This window comes from Hipposideros armiger, unplaced genomic scaffold (genome assembly GCF_001890085.2).
Source record: "Hipposideros armiger isolate ML-2016 unplaced genomic scaffold, ASM189008v1 scaffold_23, whole genome shotgun sequence".
Classification (NCBI taxonomy): Eukaryota; Metazoa; Chordata; class Mammalia; order Chiroptera; family Hipposideridae; genus Hipposideros; species Hipposideros armiger.
Window position 1 is genome coordinate 5,542,705 of NW_017731373.1, and position 7,530 is coordinate 5,550,234.

General features: G+C 40.4%; 1 protein-coding gene across 1 annotated transcript in view; it reads right to left on the reverse strand.

The window, feature by feature from the left end:
- Window positions 1-7,506, reverse strand: part of TRAK2 (trafficking kinesin protein 2) — a 56,224-nt gene extending 48,718 nt beyond the window's left edge. The window contains exon 1 of the mRNA XM_019635612.1: window positions 7,269-7,506. The gene's annotated coding sequence lies outside the window, so the exon portion shown is untranslated. The remainder of the gene's footprint in view (window positions 1-7,268) is intronic.
- Between the last annotated feature and the right edge of the window lie 24 nt (window positions 7,507-7,530).

Consider the following 7,530-nt stretch of genomic DNA (forward strand, 5'->3'; position numbering starts at 1 on the left):
GACTCATGGCAGCCCAGCTCCAGGTTGAGCTGTTGTTCAGTAGCTGTAGAGGGCAGTGTCACTGGCCCTCACATGTGGGATCCAAACCAGAGCCCTCTGGCGTCCCAAGCCAGCTCTTAACCATCGCGCCACTCGGCCGGCCCTATTTACCATTCTTTAGTGAGTTTGCTTAGTGTATCTCTTCCTCCTGTCCTGGTCTACTCTGAGTACATGGAGAAAACTTCAGTTTCTAGACTTGAACAATTAGAGACACCACTGCCCTGTGAGACTTTTCTGGAGCAGAAACGAACTCTTTTTTGACTGAAAGCAAAAACCAAAACCTCTTTGTTAAATTCATGACTTTACTGTAAATATACCAAATGAAACTAGTACTACAGAAGTTTTCCAAGACTGGCTTATAATGGTAAACAATTGATAACAAAGACAGAAGAGCTCTAGAAAATACATAATAAAGAAATACAGTCTCAACTGTGTTCCAAACCCAGTCTTTCCTAATAATAACTAACACTGATGGAGCGCTTACTATGTGCTAGGCATTGGGTTAAATAAATGCTTTATGCGTGTGATCCCCTTTAGTCCTCACAACCCCATGATGTGGGTATTATTGTCACGGCTTTATACATAGGGAAAACGGAAGCTTAGAGGTTAATTAGTAAGTAAGAGCCCAGAATCAAACCCAAGACTGTTCTTCCAAAGTTGGGGTCTCTAACCTCAGCTCTCCTGGCCAAGGACCTGGGAGTATGGGGACTGGGAATGTGTGTAGTTTGAAAAAGCCGCAGAGATCATTCTAAATTTAACAATCCTGTCTCTCCACTCCTTTGTAAAAAAACATGTATTGATTACTGAAAAAGAAAAAAAAAAAAAAGGCAAGTAACTCAGTATGTTCTTATGTGATTTATATTTGCTTTTAGAAATGAGTCATCTGATCCCAAAGTTGGTTCTATTTACAATGAAGCACAATGATTTGTGATTTATGTATATTATGTTTCTTTAACAAGTAAGACAACTCCAAATCTGAGTTTGATTTTGCCTTTAGATGGGTTATTCTTCAGTATCAAGAAAATAATACAGATGTATTGCTGTAAATTGGGACTAATTTTGTTACTTGTTCCAAGTTGGTAAAAATAAGTGGATTATAGATCAGAATAAATCCTTATTCCAGTAAATTAAGTCAACTTATATCGTATGTAATTTTGTGCAAATGACATGCATTTAATAAATATCTGTTAGATGAATGAATCAATCTATACTCAAATTACACTTTCCAATCTGTAGCAGGGAGAAAAACAGAACTGCACAAGAAACATATAACTGGTAGAGCATTTGAAAATTGAAGGTTTTCTCAGTCCAATTTACAAAAATCTATATAGGCCTCTCACAGGTTTCAGTAAGAGATGTGAGTGTATGTGCAGGGCTGTATCATTTACACCGAAGCTGCAAACATTCCCTAGAGATGTGTCTGAGAACACTGCGGCAAAAACCACAAAATCTTTAATACTTGTCTCCCCCCGTTTTCTTATTTTACAAGCATTGGTAGTAAGATGTTTCCCCCTAAAGTTAAGACATGGTAATGGGGAACAGTCCAACAAACTGGTATGGCAGAGGAGGAGGGAGGGTCGCGGCGGGGGGAGGAAGAAGAGTCCTTAGATAGAATAGACTGAAAGAATGATTCAGGATCATTGTTATGACTAAGCAATTACTATATTATAATATAGTGACTACAGTGATATCCTCCAGGAGTATAGGCTTTTCAAGAGCTCTTTCTCCCTACACTAAATGGTCTCAAATTGCTAATTTTTTTTGAGATTTTAAGTCCATCTCTAATTTTGTTTTCTGCCTCATTGTGAGGCTATCAACCATTACTGTTGCCAGTGCGCCTCTCCCCTTTCTATACTGCTGTTAGCTGAGGAACCAGATAACGAGGCTATCAGAGAACCCAGAAGGTGCCTGCCTGGGCCTGAACCTCAGGACCTGTTTTTCGGCCCTTGGCTAGTTTCTTAAGTACCGCTTTCTTTCATCCCCTTGGGATTTAGTTGGCTTGCTTTTCTTCCTTTGGCTTGTCGCCAAGTGCTTTTCTCATCTGATGTTCTTTTCCCTCAGCTGGTTATGAAAACACTCTGTCCTTTTTTATTGTCTCTCAAGAAAAGCATACGGCTACCTCTCTATTGCAAGAATTTGTTAATGGCTATAGAGAAATATAGAGTGGATTACAAACATGGAAAAAATGTTTAGGAAATCTTAAAATTTTTCATTGTGACTTTGCTCTTTAATCAGTGTTTACTGAGTCCCCTCTTGAATGCTCCCAGAAGACAATGTGCTCACTTTCTTTCTCACTACACTGTGAGCTCCTTGAATGAAGGTACCTTATTTTTGGATGGCCAGAACCTAAAAGCAATTGATATATAGTAGGCTCGCAATACACACCTAATTATAAGCTTAATGATTAAAAATGTCAATACATTGACTTATAGAGGCAATTTAATGAACAAAATTGATTGTTAATACATTTCAGTCCAGTATCTACTAAATGAATTGCCTTGAAACGAAATTAAACTAAGATTGAACATTTGAAAGAAAACATATTTGCTTTATGAAAAACTATGAGTTTGCTGTTAAAGGGTTGATTTATCATTTTTATAGCAAATAGCACAGTACCCACTTTTCTGGTAAAAACTAAAAAGAACTGGTTATCAATTTCTTCTTTTTTTTTAATTAGGGAATTGGGGGATGGGAACAGTGCTGGGGAATTGGGGGAAAGGGAACAGACAAGTTGCTGTCCTTTTGTTCTTCAGTCTAGTTGTGGAGGACGTTGCTTCACTGGCCCAAGTTGGCACCATCACTGTGCTCTTCCTGGGCGAGGCAGATCAGTCGTGGCTTCTGGACGGCCGGCTGCTGGCCGCTCGCACTGGCTGCTAGCTACTGGCTACACACGGTAGCCCATGGCAACCCACTGCCACAGGGGCTGCAGCCTACGCTGTTGCCGGCGACTCATGGCAGCCCAGCTCCAGGTTGAGCTGTTGTTCAGCATCTTAGCTGTAGAGGGCAGTGTCACTGGCCCTCATATGTGGGATCTGAACCGGGGCCTTCTGGCGTCCCAAGCCAGCTCTTAACCAACGCGCCACTCGGCTGGCCCAGGTTATCAATTTCATAGGAAAGCTAAAACTGAATTTTTGGCTCAATGCTTAGTTTTATCATGTTTTCCACTAAGAGCATGTGCAGCTGTTTATGAAACACATTTAAAATAAGCCCCACATCAAATGAGAAATGATCAAATATTTACTTTAAAAATCTCACAACTGCTAATATAAGTCTCATTTGTAGTCTTCTGATTTTGTGGCTAAAAATAAACCATGGCAAATTAAGTGGTTTATCCTAATACTAGCTAAAAAAGATGAGAATGGCTAGGAAAAAAAAATTTTTAAGTTGTAAAATTATGTGCTTTAGGAACAGCAGTGCCATCTCAGGGACATTCTAGTTGGTTTCCAATCTCCTCCTACTCTTCCTTTCTTCCTTCAGACAGAGAGCGCTCTTTCTTAACCAACAAACTTCCCTTTGTTTAGATTTATACCACTGGTCTGAATAACCCCAAAGCACCAACATAACATGCCTATGACTGAAAGCAATAAGAACAGAAAGCAGAGCTTTGGCGCTTGGAGCCCAAATATGTATTTACTATACATAAGTTGAATTTTTGAGAAGTCCATTTTCTAAGTTGACATGCATTTTAAATATAAAGTAGTTAAGTTCTCCTGAAAATCAGGTCACAAAACCATGTGAATGGGGCTGCTGTAAATTCCGTCATCAACCTGGGCCTCACACTCTAGGCATGCCCTCCGTTATCCTATTAAATGTCCTTTTCTGAGACAATTCCATGCCACGCTTTTCTCACTCATCTCTGAACCCCTAATTATTCTCTATTTCACTTACTCTCATTCCTTCCACCAATAAATCCACATAATGTAAAGCTAGCTTTCTCTCCAAACTGAGAATTAAGTACACTCTCAATCATGCACTTGTACACTTATTGAGGGGAGTGTAATTTAGCATTCCTCTTACAAGAGGAACTGAGCTGTGTGTCTGGAAAACAGAATGAAAGAACCTAATTTTTCATCATATACCTTTCAATTTTTCTGCCATGGTATATGTGCACACAGTTAAAAAATAATGAAATATATGTCACTTAAAAGTGTCTAGTCCTGCTTTCTCTAAACTCTGCTCCACTGGTAATCCCTATCCTCCACTAGCTTCACCCTCTTCCACAGCCTATTATCATGCTCAAAATCTTCCATTTTATTAAAAATAGATAAAATGAAATTTTAAAAATTTCCCTTCCCAAAGAAGTGTCCCCCTTTTAGTTACTACCCTTTGTCCTCAGCCAAACTTCTTTAAAGAATATTTACTCTCATTCTCTTTTCCCCATTTCTCATTCATACCTCAACCCCACTACAGTTTTATTTCTCCTGAAACCACTTTCCCTTCCGTCACAATAGTCCCTGTTAAACAATCCCATCATCCCAGCTTAGTTGTTATGTTACGTCACCTCTGCTTCAATATTGTTGACAACTCCCTACTTCAACTCTTCTCCTGTGGCTTTCCTGGAGCCTCCATCTTACAATGAATGCTTTCTCAAACCCCTTCATTGGATCACCAAGCTCCCTCCCCTTGATCCTTAAATGTTGGTGTTTCCCAGAGTTCCAACTGGGACCAAATTCTTTATTGTTGCTGCTTTTCATTTACGTTTGTGCAAACCAACCACTACCAGAGATTAAAGCACTTTTTTAGTGTTACTAACTCTCAGTCTGGCTCTTCAGATCAGGCTTCTTCTTCAGCTCTACATAAATTTCTCACAGGCTGGTTATGATCCCCTAAATTTCTTCACTGAACAGTAGATGCTTCCTTTCTGTCACCTTGCCACATCCAATCCATTACCAAATCCTGTGTAGTCTGATACTAATACATATCCCAAATTTACCCACTTCTCTTCATTCCCTTTTCTATCATCCTAATTCAAACGATCATCTTCTAGACTCTGAACCAACCTCCTAACAGGACTCCATGTTAATCTCTTATTCCTCCCTATTCTCCATAGGCAGCAAGAATAATGTTTTTAAAGCTAAACTTAAAAAAAAAACAAAAAAAGTCAAGGGTTCCCATTAATACCTAGAATAAAATCCACATTTCAAGTCAGTCTACAAGGCCTGGCCCAGTCTGGCCCCTGACTACTTATCCCCCATCTTGCACCACTCTCCTCCTTGCTCACACTCAGCCAGAGACACAGACCTTTTGTCATTTCTTTTCATTTCCTCATCACACTCTCTTCTATCTCTGGGTCTTTGTAACTGTTCACTGTACCTGGAATACTCTTCCCTTTTGTTCTTTAATAAATGTTTCCTATTATTACATGAATATTGCAGGTCTGAACAAATAAGACTGGAAATCATGAATAATTTAGTTCCTTCAACTGCTAAGTCATTTTAAATGTATTACTTTAATGCCTCAGATTTCTTACCAACTAAATAGGATGGTAACTAAAGAGGTTCAAAAATTGGTAAAGATGATATAAACAGAGCTCAAAATAAACATGAAATAATATATTATTATCTGTCTCATCCCTTATATTGGTGTTTAACATATTTTGGGGTTTGAAGTAGAATTTTTAAGAAACAAGTTTTTCTACTCTTTGTAATTATAGATGTTAACCATTTTCAGTGGAGAACAAAACTCCTTGGCCCATATTTTCAACTGTAGATTGACCAAACCTTTGAATCAGAAAGGCCTTTTGAGATGAAATCCAATCCTATCATGTCTTACATTTATAATTAGAAAACTGAGGTGGATTTGGAATGGGCTTTTGGGGTCTTAATGAGCAGCTCTCTGGGGGACAGGAATTGCAAGTTGAGAGCAACTTGTTCAAAAGTACTAAAGCAGGGGTTTGGACTTATTCTAGATGGTCCAAGGTATATAGAAACCAGTATTAGGAAATAACACTGGAAAATACTGTGTAATTATCCAATCTTTAAGGTAATTTCTGAAGTAGGTACAGGTTACCTGACCTGTAACTTTGAAGCAAGGCAAATCTAGGTTTAAATCTCCGCTTAATGTCTTTGAACTTCAGATTAGTGCAAAAGGGTTATTACAGAGATTGAGTGAATGTATGTAGAACTCATAAATGTGGTGCCTGGCCGATTGAAAGTACTCAAATATTTGTTCTTTACGACCCCTTCCATCATATGAATACAAATCTATAAAATAACAAAACACTGTCTTTCATAATGTGCACTTGCTGAATGTCTGAGACTTGTTGAACATTACTTAATTTTAAAAATAGAAAGCTGGAAGAATGCTGAGATGATAAAGTGTCTTCATCCCTGCCCTTTCTCACCAGCAAATGTCCTTCACGTTTAGTTCTGTGTCATGTCACCACCAGCAACATGCTATTTGGAGATCACTGTAGCTCAGGCATCCAGTTCTACAGCAAAGATTTGAAGGTCGGGAAAAATGTACTGAAACAGGTTTTTTTTAAAAACCGGAAAAGTCCATTTTATTTTATTTATTTATTTATTTCATTTCATTTTATTCTTATGGTCCACTCTAGCTTGATGAATTTCCAGTAAAAAATTACTGGTTTTTGTTTTATTTTCCGGCGCAGAAACTGCAGGTTTAAATAAAAGATTTGTGGGCAAGTAGCTGAGTTCAGCACTATTATTAATGACCCTGAAATCCTTTAAGTTTTAAGATTATCTTTATGCTGGCACTAAAAGTAAAAAGGACGTCTGCCAATATCCATTATTTACGCTTGAGACTAAAGTCTACCGTTTCTGTTAAAAGACGTGTGGAATCTGGTTCAACTTCAATTGCAAGAAGAACCCAACTCAAATCAAGAGCTCTTTCCAATACCCTCTCCTTTCGCTCACATGACAGATGGCGACCGAGGTTTGACGGCCAAACACTAAAGCTGCTATCGCTCAAGGATGGGGCTCTCGGTGGATACTGTCCCGCAGAGGAGGAGATGCTGCCAATCCTCGGCGGTGGGGTGAACCCGGAGGCCAGAGCCCAGCGACCATCACACTTCGCACCCACACTTCGGAAACCCACTTCCCACCGCCGGGCGGGGATCCGGCGAGAACCCAGCCCTCCCGTACCCAGCCTTCGGCTCCAGTGTCCGCGCGTGACCTCCGAGGACCGAGAGGGGCGCGGGGCAGGCAGGCTCCTCTGCCTTCAGGGGAAGTTGGCAAGGGCAATATCGGGTCGTGCACCAGGTTACTCACAAGAATGGCTCGGAGTCCTCCTTCCTCCGCCCGCACTCTCTCAGGGAGAAGCCTCTAAAGCGGCGGCAGGTTGAGAACAGCAGCCGAGCGGCCGCCGCCGCTTGTAACCTCCCGGGCGTGGCAGAGATGGGCGGGCGACTTCACATCATTACTTGGCGACTTCAGTTTTACAGCAACGCCGGGTCAATGGCAGTCCCCAAGCAATTGGGGAAAAGCAAAAGAGACCCACTTTCCCAGCAGCCTCCACTGCTCCAGCGCACGA